Raw genomic sequence first — 12607 nt, forward strand, 5'->3', positions numbered from 1 at the left:
GAGGAGCATGAAATGGTTTTGAAAAACATGAAGAGCCTGAAAAGGTGTGAAAAATATGAAGACGTTAAAAGGTGTCAAAAATATGAGGAGCATGAAACTTTCTGAAAAATATGAGGATCATGAAGCGGTGTTGAAAAAAATGAAGAGCCTGAAAAGGTGTGAAAAATATGAAGAGCTTCAAAAGTTGTGAAATATATTAGGAGCATGAAACGATCTGAAAAATAGGACGAGCATGAAACGGTGTTGAAAAACATGAAGAGCCTGAAAAGGTGTGAAAAATATGAAGAGCTTCAAAAGGTGTCAAAAATATGAGGAGCATGAAACGGCCTCAAAAATAGGAGGAGTATGAATCGCTGATGAACAACATGGAGAGCCTGAAAAGGTGTGAAAAATATGAAGAGCTTCAAAACGTGTCAAAAATATGAGGAGCATGAAACGGTCTCAAGAATAGGAGGATCAAGAAGCGGTGTTGAAAAACATGAAGAGCCTGAAAATGTGTGAACAATATGAAGAGCTTCAAAAGGTGTGAAAAATATGAAGAGCTTCAAAAGCTGTCAAATTAGATGAGCATGAAACCGTCTGAAAAATAGCAGGAGCATGAAGCGGTGTTCAAAAACATGAAGAGCCTGAAAAGGGGTGAAAAATGTGAAGAGCTTAAAAAGGTGTCAAAATTATGAGGAGCATTAAACGGTCTGAAAAATAGGAGCATGAAGCTGTGTTCAACAACATGAAGAGACTGAAAAGGTGCGAAAAATATGAAGAGCCTGAAAAGGTGTGAAAATTATGAAGAGCTTCAAAAGGTGTCAAAAATGAGATGAGCATGAAACGGTCTGAAATATAGGAGGAGCATTAAGCGGTGTTGAAAATCATGAAGAGCCTGAAAAGGTATGAAAAATATGAAGAGCTTCAAAAATGTGAAAAATATGAAGAGCTTCAAAAGGTCTCAAAAATTAGATGAGCATGAAACGGTCTGAAAAATAGGAGGAGCATTAAACGGTGTGGAAAAACATGAAGAGCCTGAAAAGGAGTGGAAAAATAGGAAGAGCTTCAAAATGTGTCAAATATATGAGGAGAAGGAAACGGTCTGAAAAATATGAGGAGCATGAAACGGTCTGAAAAATAGGAAGAGCATGAAACGGACTGAAAAAATAGGAGGATCATGAAGCAGTGTTGAAAATCGTGAAGAGCCTGAAATGGTGTGAAAAATGTGAAGAGCTTCAACAGGTGTCAAAAACTTGAGGAGAATGAAACGGTCTGAAAAATAGGAGGAGCATGAAGCTGTGTTGAAAAACATGAAGAGCCAGACAAGGTGTGAAAAATATGAAGAGCTTCAAAAAGTGTCAAAAATATGAGGAGCAAGAAACGGTCTGAAAAATAGGAGTAGCATGAAACGATCTGAAAAATAGGAGGAGCATGAAGCTGTGTTGAAAAACATGAAGAGCCTGAAAAGGTGTGAAAAATATGAAGAGCTTCAAAAGGTGTAAAACATGAGAGCAGCATGAAACGGTCTGAAAAATAGGAGGAGCATGAAGTGGAGCTGAAAAACATGAAGTGCCTGAAAAGGTGTGCAAAATATGAAGAGCTTCAAAAGGTGTAAAAAATGAGATGAGCATGAAACGGTCTGAAAAATAGGAGGAGCATGAACTGGTGCTGAAACACATGAAGAGCCTGAAAAGGTGAGAAAAATATGAAGAGCTTTAAAAGGTGTGAAAAATATGACGAGCATGAAACGGTCTGAAAAATTGGAGGAGCATGAAGCTGTGTTCAAAAACATGAAGAGCCAGAAAAGGTGTGAAAAATATGAAGAGCTTCAAAAAGTGTCAAAAATATGAGGAGCAAGAAACGGTCGGAAAATAGGAGGAGCATGAAACGATCTGAAAAATAGGAGGAGCATGAAGCTGTGTTTAAAAACATGAAGAGCCTGAAAAGGTGTGAAAAATATGAAAAGCTTGAAAAGGTGTAGAAAATTTGAGCAGCATGAAACTGTCTAAAAAATGGGAGGAGCATGAAGTGGAGCTGAAAAACCTGAAGAGCCTGAAAAGGTGTAAAAATATGAAGAGCTTCAAAAGGTGTGAAAAATATGAGGAGCATGAAACGGTCTGAAAAATAGGAGGAGCATGGATCGGTGTTCAAAAACATGAAGAGCCTGAAAAGGTGTGAAAAATATGAAGAGCTTCAAAAAGTGTCAAATATAAGAGGAGAAAGAAACGGTCTGAAAAAAAGGAGGAGCATGAAGCGGTGTTCAAAAACATGAAGAGCCTGAAAAGGTGTGAAAAATATGAAGAGCTTCAAAAGCTGTCAAAAATGAGATGAGCATGAAACGGTCTGAAAAAAAGGAGGAGCATGAAGCGATGTTGAAAATCTTGAAGAGCTTGAAAAGGTGTGAAAAATATGAAGAGCTTCAAAAGGTTTCAAAAATATTAGGATCATGAAACGGTGTGAAAAATAGGAGCAACATGAAACGGTCTGAAAAATAAGAGGAGCATGAAATGGTGTTGAAAAACAGGAAGAGCCAGAAAATGTGAGAAAAATATGAACAGCGTCAAAAGGTTTCAAAAATATGAGGAGCATGAAACTTTCTGAAAAAGAGGAGGAGCATGAACCGGTGTTGAAAAACATGAAGAGCCTGAAAAGGTGTGAAAAATATGAAGAGGTTTAAAAGGTGTCAAAAATATGAGGAGCATGAAACTTTCTGAAAAATAGGAGGATCATGAAACCGTGTTCAAAAACATGAAGAGCCTGAAAAGGTGTGAAAAATATGAAGAGCCTTAAAAAATGTCAAAAATATGAGGAGTAGGAAATGATCTGTAAAATAGCAGGAGCATGAAGCGGTGTTGAAAAACATGAAGAGCCTGAAAAGGTGTGAAAAATATGAAGAGCTTCAAAAGGTGTGAAAAATATGAAGAGCTTCAAAAGGTGTCAAAAATATGAGGAGAATGAAACGGTCTGAAAAATAGGCGGAGCATGAAACGGTGTTCAAAAACATGAAGAGCCTGAAAAGGTGTGAAAAATATGAAGAGCTTCAAAACGTGTCAAAATATGAGGAGCATGAAACGGTCTGAAAAATAGGAGGAGCAAGAAGCGGTGTTGAAAAACATGAAGAGCCTGAAAATGTGTGAACAATGTGAATAGCTTAAAAAGGTGTGAAAAATATGAAGAGCTTCAAAAGCTGTCAAATGAGATGAGCATGAAACGGTCTGAAAAATAGCAGGAGCATGAAGCGGTGTTCAAAAACATGTAGAGCCTGAAAAGGGGTGAAAAATATGAAGAGCTTAAAAAGGTGTCAAAATTATGAAGAGCATTAAACGGTCTGAAAAATAGGAGGAGCATTAAACGGTGTGGAAAATCATGAAGAGACTGAAAAGGTGTGGAAAAATAGGAAGAGCTTCAAATTGTGTCAAATATATGAGGAGAAGGAAACGGTCTGAAAAATAGGAGGAGCATGAAACGGTCTGAAAAATAGGAAGAGCATGAAACGGACTGAAAAATAGGAGGATCATGAAGCGGTGTTGAAAATCGTGAAGAGCCTGAAATGGTGTGAAAAATGTGAAGAGGTTCAACAGGTGTCAAAAACTTGAGGAGAATGAAACGGTCTGAAAAATAGGAGGAGCATGAAACTGTGTTGAAAAACATGAAGAGCCAGACAAGGTGTGAAAAATATGAAGAGCTTCAAAAAGTGTCAAAAATATGAGGAGCAAGAAACGGTCTGAAAAACAGGAGTAGCATGAAACGGTCTGAAAAATAGGAGGAGCATGAAGCTGTGTTGAAAAACATGAAGAGCCTGAAAAGGTGTGAAAAATATGAAGAGCTTCAAAAGGTGTAAAAAATGAGAGCAGCATGAAACGGTCTGAAAAATAGGAGGAGCATGAAGTGGAGCTGAAAAACATGAAGTGCCTGAAAAGCTGTGCAAAATATGAAGAGCTTCAAAAGGTGTAAAAAATGAGATGAGCATGAAACGGTCTGAAAAATAGGAGGAGCATGAACTGGTGCTGAACAATATGAAGAGCCTGAAAAGGTGAGAAAAATATGAAGAGCTTTAAAAGGTGTGAAAAATATGACGAGCATGAAACGGTCTGAAAAATTGGAGGAGCATGAAGCGTTGTTGAAAATCTTGAAGAGCTTGAAAAGGTGTGAAAAATATGAAGAGCTTCAAAAGGTTTCAAAAATATGAGGATCATGAAACGGTCTGAAAAATAGGAGCAACATGAAACGGTCTGAAAAATAAGAGGAGCATGAAATGGTGTTGAAAAACAGGAAGAGGCTGAAAATGTAAGAAAAATATGAAGAGCTTCAAAAGGTTTCAAAAATATGAGGAGCATGAAACTTTCTGAAAAAGAGGAGGATCATGAAACCGTGTTCAAAAACATGAAGAGCCTGAAAAGGTGTGAAAAGTATGAAGAGCTTCAAACGGTGTAAAAAATGAGAGCAGCATGAAACGGTCTAAAAATAGCAGGAGCATAAAGTGGAGCTGAAAAACATGAAGTGCCTGAAAAGGTGTGCAAAATATGAAGAGCTTCAAAAGGTGTAAAAAATGAGATGAGCATGAAACGGTCTGAAAAATATGAGGAGCATGAACTGGTGCTGAAAAACATGAAGAGCCTGAAAATGTGTGAAAAATATGAAGAGCTTTAAAAGGTGTGAAAAATATGACGAGCATGAAACGGTCTGAAAAATAGGAGGAGCATGAAGCTGTGTTCAAAAACATGAAGAGCCAGAAAAGGTGTGAAAAATATGAAGAGCTTCAAAAAGTGTCAAAAATATGAGGAGCAAGAAACGGTCGGAAAATAGGAGGAGCATGAAACGATCTGAAAAATAGGAGGAGCATGAAGCTGTGTTCAAAAACATGAAGAGCCTGAAAAGGTGTGAAAAATATGAAGAGCTTCAAAAGGTGTGAAAAATATGAGGAGCATGAAACGGTCTGAAAAATAGGAGGAGCATGGATCGGTGTTCAAAAACATGAAGAGCCTGAAAAGGTGTGAAAAATATGAAGAGCTTCAAAAAGTGTCAAATATATGAGGAGAAAGAAACGGTCTGAAAAAAAGGAGGAGAATGAAGCGGTGTTCAAAAACATGAAGAGCCTGAAAAGGTGTGAAAAATATGAAGAGCTTCAAAAGCTGTCAAAAATGAGATGAGCATGAAACGGTCTGAAAAAAAGGAGGAGCACGAAGCGTTGTTGAAAATCTTGAAGAGCTTGAAAAGGTGTGAAAAATATGAAGAGGTTTAAAAGGTGTCAAAAATATGAGGAGCATGAAACTTTCTGAAAAATAGGAGGATCATGAAACCGTGTTCAAAAACATGAAGAGTCTGAAAAGGTGTGAAAAATATGAAGAGCCTTAAAAAATGTCAAAATTATGAGGAGTATGAAACGGTCTGAAAAATAGCAGGAGCATGAAGCGGTGTTGAAAAACATGAAGAGCCTGAAAATGTGTGAAAAATATGAAGAGCTTCAAAAGGTGTGAAAAATATGAAGAGCTTCAAAAGGTGTCAAAAATATGAGGAGAATGAAATGGTCTGAAAAATAGGCGGAGCATGAAACGGTGTTCAAAAACATGAAGAGCCTGAAAAGGTGTGAAAAATATGAAGAGCTTCAAAACGTGTCAAAATATGAGGAGCATGAAACGGTCTGAAAAATAGGAGGAGCAAGAAGCGGTGTTGAAAAACATGAAGAGTCTGAAAATGTGTGAAAAATATGAAGAGCTTCAAAAGATGTGAAAAATATGAAGAGCTTCAAAAGCTGTCAAATGAGATGAGCATGAAACGGTCTGAAAAATAGCAGGAGCATGAAGAGGTGTTCAAAAACATGAAGATCCTGAAAAGGGGTGAAAAATATGAAGAGCTTCAAAAGGTGTCAAAATTATGAGGAGCATTAAAAGGTCTGAAAAATGGGAGGAGCATGAAGCTGTGTTCAACAACATGAAGAGCCTGAAAAGGTGCGAAAAATATGAAGAGCCTGAAAAGGTATGAAAAATATGAAGAGCTTCAAAAGGTGTCAAAAATGAAATGAGCATGAAACGGTCTGAAAAATAGGAGGAGCATTAAGCGGTGTTGAAAATCATGAAGAGCCTGAAAAGTTGTGGAAAAATAGGAAGAGCTTTAAAATGTGTCAAATATATGAGGAGAATGAAACTGTCTGAAAAATAGGAGGAGCATTAAACGGTGTGGAAAAACATTAAGAGCCCGAAAATGTGTGGAAAAATAGGAAGAGCTTCAAAATGTGTCAAATATATGAGGAGAATGAAACGGTCTGAAAAATAGGAGGAGCAAGAAATGGTCTGAAAAATAGGAAGAGCATGAAACGGTCTGAAAAATAGGAGGATCATGAAGCGGTGTTGAAAATCGTGAAGAGCCTGAAAAGGTGTGAAAAATGTGAAGAGCTTCAACAGGTGTCAAAAACTTGAGGAGAATGAAACGGTCTGAAAAATAGGAGGAGCATGAAACTGTGTTGAAAAACATGAAGAGCCTGAAAAGGTGTGAAAAATATGAAGAGCTTCAAAAGCTGTCAAATATATGAGGAGCACGAAACGGTCTGAAAAAAAGGAGGAGCATGAAGCGTTGTTGAAAATCTTGAAGAGCTTGAAAAGGTGTGAAAAATATGAAGAGCTTCAAAAGGTTTCAAAAATATGAGGATCATGAAACGGTCTGAAAAATAGGAGCAGCATGAAACGGTCTGAAAAATAAGAGGAGCATGAAATGGTGTTGAAAAACAGGAAGAGCCTGAAAAGGTGTGAAAAATATGAAGAGTTTTAAAAGGTGTCAAAATTATGAGGAGCATGAAACTTTCTGAAAAATAGGAGGATCATGAAACCGTGTTCAAAAACATGAAGAGCCTGAAAAGGTGTGAAAAATATGAAGAGCCTTAAAAAATGTCAAAAATATGAGGAGTATGAAACGGTCTGAAAAATAGCAGGAGCATGAAGCGGTGTTGAAAAACATGAACAGCCTGAAAAGGTGTGAACAATATGAAGAGCTTCAAAAGGTGTGAAAAATATGAAGAGCTTCAAAAGGTGTCAAAAATATGAGGAGAATGAAACGGTCTGAAAAATAGGCGGAGCATGAAATGGTGTTCAAAAACATGAAGAGCCTGAAAAGGTGTGAAAAATATGAAGAGCTTCAAAACGTGTCAAAAACATCAGGAGCATGAAACGGTCTGAAAAATAGGAGGAGCAAGAAGCGGTGTTGAAAAACATGAAGAGCCTGAAAATGTGTGAAAAATATGAAGAGCTTCAAAAGGTGTCAAAAATGAGATGAGCATGAAACGGTCTGAAAAATAGGAGTAGCAAGAAGTAGTGTTGAAAAAAATGAAGAGCCTGAAAAGGTGTGAAAAATATGAAAAGCTTCAAAAGGTGTCAAAAATATGAGGAGCAAGAAACGGTCTGAAAAATAGGAGAGCATGAAGCGGTGTTGAAAAACCTGAAGAGCCTGAAAAGGTGTGAAAAATATGAAGAGCTTCAAAAGGTGTCAAAAATATGAGGAGCATGAAACGGTCTGAAAAATAGGAGGAGCATGAAGCGGTGTTCAAAAATATGAAGAGCCTTAAAAGGTGTGAAAAATATGAAGAGCTTCAAAAAGTGTCAAAAAAAAGAGGTGCATGAAACGGTCTGAAAAAGAGGAGGAGCATGAAGTGGTGTTCAAAAACATGAAGAGCTTTAAAAGGTGTGAAAAATATGAAGAGCTTCAAAAGGTGTCAAAAATATGAGAAGCATGAAACGGTCTGAAAAATAGGAGGAGCATGAAGCGGTGTTGAAAAACATGAGGAGCCTGAGAACTTGTGAAAAATATGAAGAGCTTCAAAAAGTGTCAAAAATGAGATGAGCATGAAACGGTCTGAAAAATAGGAGGAGCATGAAGTGGTGTTGAAGTACATGAAGAGCCTGAAAAGGTGTGAAATATATGAAGAGCTTCAAAAGATGTCAAATATATGAGGAGAATGAAACGGTCTGAAAAATAGGAGGAGCATGAACTGGTGCTGAACAATATGAAGAGCCTGAAAAGGTGAGAAAAATATGAAGAGCTTTAAAAGGTGTGAAAAATATGACGAGCATGAAACGGTCTGAAAAATTGGAGGAGCATGAAGCGTTGTTGAAAATCTTGAAGAGCTTGAAAAGGTGTGAAAAATATGAAGAGCTTCAAAAGGTTTCAAAAATATGAGGATCATGAAACGGTCTGAAAAATAGGAGCAACATGAAACGGTCTGAAAAATAAGAGGAGCATGAAATGGTGTTGAAAAACAGGAAGAGGCTGAAAATGTAAGAAAAATATGAAGAGCTTCAAAAGGTTTCAAAAATATGAGGAGCATGAAACTTTCTGAAAAAGAGGAGGATGATGAAACCGTGTTCAAAAACATGAAGAGCCTGAAAAGGTGTGAAAAGTATGAAGAGCTTCAAACGGTGTAAAAAATGAGAGCAGCATGAAACGGTCTAAAAATAGCAGGAGCATAAAGTGGAGCTGAAAAACATGAAGTGCCTGAAAAGGTGTGCAAAATATGAAGAGCTTCAAAAGGTGTAAAAAATGAGATGAGCATGAAACGGTCTGAAAAATATGAGGAGCATGAACTGGTGCTGAAAAACATGAAGAGCCTGAAAATGTGTGAAAAATATGAAGAGCTTTAAAAGGTGTGAAAAATATGACGAGCATGAAACGGTCTGAAAAATAGGAGGAGCATGAAGCTGTGTTCAAAAACATGAAGAGCCAGAAAAGGTGTGAAAAATATGAAGAGCTTCAAAAAGTGTCAAAAATATGAGGAGCAAGAAACGGTCGGAAAATAGGAGGAGCATGAAACGATCTGAAAAATAGGAGGAGCATGAAGCTGTGTTCAAAAACATGAAGAGCCTGAAAAGGTGTGAAAAGTATGAAGAGCTTCAAAAGGTGTGAAAAATATGAGGAGCATGAAACGTTCTGAAAAATAGGAGGAGCATGGATCGGTGTTCAAAAACATGAAGAGCCTGAAAAGGTGTGAAAAATATGAAGAGCTTCAAAAAGTGTCAAATATATGAGGAGAAAGAAACGGTCTGAAAAAAAGGAGGAGAATGAAGCGGTGTTCAAAAACATGAAGAGCCTGAAAAGGTGTGAAAAATATGAAGAGCTTCAAAAGCTGTCAAAAATGAGATGAGCATGAAACGGTCTGAAAAAAAGGAGGAGCATGAAGCGTTGTTGAAAATCTTGAAGAGCTTGAAAAGGTGTGAAAAATATGAAGAGGTTTAAAAGGTGTCAAAAATATGAGGAGCATGAAACTTTCTGAAAAATAGGAGGATCATGAAACCGTGTTCAAAAACATGAAGAGTCTGAAAAGGTGTGAAAAATATGAAGAGCCTTAAAAAATGTCAAAATTATGAGGAGTATGAAACGGTCTGAAAAATAGCAGGAGCATGAAGCGGTGTTGAAAAACATGAAGAGCCTGAAAATGTGTGAAAAATATGAAGAGCTTCAAAAGGTGTGAAAAATATGAAGAGCTTCAAAAGGTGTCAAAAATATGAGGAGAATGAAATGGTCTGAAAAATAGGCGGAGCATGAAACGGTGTTCAAAAACATGAAGAGCCTGAAAAGGTGTGAAAAATATGAAGAGCTTCAAAACGTGTCAAAATATGAGGAGCATGAAACGGTCTGAAAAATAGGAGGAGCAAGAAGCGGTGTTGAAAAACATGAAGAGTCTGAAAATGTGTGAAAAATATGAAGAGCTTCAAAAGATGTGAAAAATATGAAGAGCTTCAAAAGCTGTCAAATGAGATGAGCATGAAACGGTCTGAAAAATAGCAGGAGCATGAAGAGGTGTTCAAAAACATGAAGATCCTGAAAAGGGGTGAAAAATATGAAGAGCTTCAAAAGGTGTCAAAATTATGAGGAGCATTAAAAGGTCTGAAAAATGGGAGGAGCATGAAGCTGTGTTCAACAACATGAAGAGCCTGAAAAGGTGCGAAAAATATGAAGAGCCTGAAAAGGTATGAAAAATATGAAGAGCTTCAAAAGGTGTCAAAAATGAAATGAGCATGAAACGGTCTGAAAAATAGGAGGAGCATTAAGCGGTGTTGAAAATCATGAAGAGCCTGAAAAGTTGTGGAAAAATAGGAAGAGCTTTAAAATGTGTCAAATATATGAGGAGAATGAAACTGTCTGAAAAATAGGAGGAGCATTAAACGGTGTGGAAAAACATTAAGAGCCCGAAAATGTGTGGAAAAATAGGAAGAGCTTCAAAATGTGTCAAATATATGAGGAGAATGAAACGGTCTGAAAAATAGGAGGAGCAAGAAATGGTCTGAAAAATAGGAAGAGCATGAAACGGTCTGAAAAATAGGAGGATCATGAAGCGGTGTTGAAAATCGTGAAGAGCCTGAAAAGGTGTGAAAAATGTGAAGAGCTTCAACAGGTGTCAAAAACTTGAGGAGAATGAAACGGTCTGAAAAATAGGAGGAGCATGAAACTGTGTTGAAAAACATGAAGAGCCTGAAAAGGTGTGAAAAATATGAAGAGCTTCAAAAGCTGTCAAATATATGAGGAGCACGAAACGGTCTGAAAAAAAGGAGGAGCATGAAGCGTTGTTGAAAATCTTGAAGAGCTTGAAAAGGTGTGAAAAATATGAAGAGCTTCAAAAGGTTTCAAAAATATGAGGATCATGAAACGGTCTGAAAAATAGGAGCAGCATGAAACGGTCTGAAAAATAAGAGGAGCATGAAATGGTGTTGAAAAACAGGAAGAGCCTAAAAGGTGTGAAAAATATGAAGAGTTTTAAAAGGTGTCAAAATTATGAGGAGCATGAAACTTTCTGAAAAATAGGAGGATCATGAAACCGTGTTCAAAAACATGAAGAGCCTGAAAAGGTGTGAAAAATATGAAGAGCCTTAAAAAATGTCAAAAATATGAGGAGTATGAAACGGTCTGAAAAATAGCAGGAGCATGAAGCGGTGTTGAAAAACATGAACAGCCTGAAAAGGTGTGAACAATATGAAGAGCTTCAAAAGGTGTGAAAAATATGAAGAGCTTCAAAAGGTGTCAAAAATATGAGGAGAATGAAACGGTCTGAAAAATAGGCGGAGCATGAAATGGTGTTCAAAAACATGAAGAGCCTGAAAAGGTGTGAAAAATATGAAGAGCTTCAAAACGTGTCAAAAACATCAGGAGCATGAAACGGTCTGAAAAATAGGAGGAGCAAGAAGCGGTGTTGAAAAACATGAAGAGCCTGAAAATGTGTGAAAAATATGAAGAGCTTCAAAAGGTGTCAAAAATGAGATGAGCATGAAACGGTCTGAAAAATAGGAGTAGCAAGAAGTAGTGTTGAAAAAAATGAAGAGCCTGAAAAGGTGTGAAAAATATGAAAAGCTTCAAAAGGTGTCAAAAATATGAGGAGCAAGAAACGGTCTGAAAAATAGGAGAGCATGAAGCGGTGTTGAAAAACCTGAAGAGCCTGAAAAGGTGTGAAAAATATGAAGAGCTTCAAAAGGTGTCAAAAATATGAGGAGCATGAAACGGTCTGAAAAATAGGAGGAGCATGAAGCGGTGTTCAAAAATATGAAGAGCCTTAAAAGGTGTGAAAAATATGAAGAGCTTCAAAAAGTGTCAAAAAAAAGAGGTGCATGAAACGGTCTGAAAAAGAGGAGGAGCATGAAGTGGTGTTCAAAAACATGAAGAGCTTTAAAAGGTGTGAAAAATATGAAGAGCTTCAAAAGGTGTCAAAAATATGAGAAGCATGAAACGGTCTGAAAAATAGGAGGAGCATGAAGCGGTGTTGAAAAACATGAGGAGCCTGAGAACTTGTGAAAAATATGAAGAGCTTCAAAAGGTGTCAAAAATGAGATGAGCATGAAACGGTCTGAAAAATAGGAGGAGCATGAAGTGGTGTTGAAGTACATGAAGAGCCTGAAAAGGTGTGAAATATATGAAGAGCTTCAAAAGATGTCAAATATATGAGGAGAATGAAACGGTCTGAAAAATAGGAGGATCATGAAGCGGTGTTGAAAAACATGAAGAGTCTGAAAAGGTGTGAAAGATATGAAGAGTTTCTAAAGATGTCAAAAATATGAGGAGCATGAAATGGTCTGAAAAATAGGAGGAGCATGAAGTGGTTTTGAAAAACATGAAGGGCCTGAAAGGGTGTGAAAATTATTAAGATCTTCAAAAGGGGTCAAAAATATGAGGAGCATGAAACGGTCTGAAAAATAGGAGGAGCATGAAGTGGTTTTGAAAAACATGAAGAGCCTGAAAGGGTGTGAAAATTATTAAGATCTTCAAAAGGTGTCAAAAATATGAGGAGCATGAAACGGTCTGAAAAATAGGAGGAGCAAGAAACGGTGATCAAAAACCTGAAGAGCCTGAAAAGGTGTGAAAAATATGACGAGCTTCAAAACGTGTGAAAAACATGAGGAGCATGAAACGGGCTGAAAAATAGGAGAAGCATGAAGTGGTGTTGAAAAACATGAAGAACCTGAAAAAGTGTGAAAAATATGAAGAGCTTCAGAAGGTGTGAAAAATATGAAGAACTTCAACAGGTGTCAAAAATAAGATGAGCATGAAACGGTCTGAATAATTGGAGGAGCAAGAAGTAGTGTTGAAAAAAATGAAGAGCCTGAAAAGGTGTGAAAAATATGAAAAGCTTCAAAAGTTTTCAAAATATGAGGAG

This window comes from Dama dama, unplaced genomic scaffold (genome assembly GCF_033118175.1).
Source record: "Dama dama isolate Ldn47 unplaced genomic scaffold, ASM3311817v1 ptg000080l, whole genome shotgun sequence".
Taxonomy (NCBI): domain Eukaryota; kingdom Metazoa; phylum Chordata; class Mammalia; order Artiodactyla; family Cervidae; genus Dama; species Dama dama.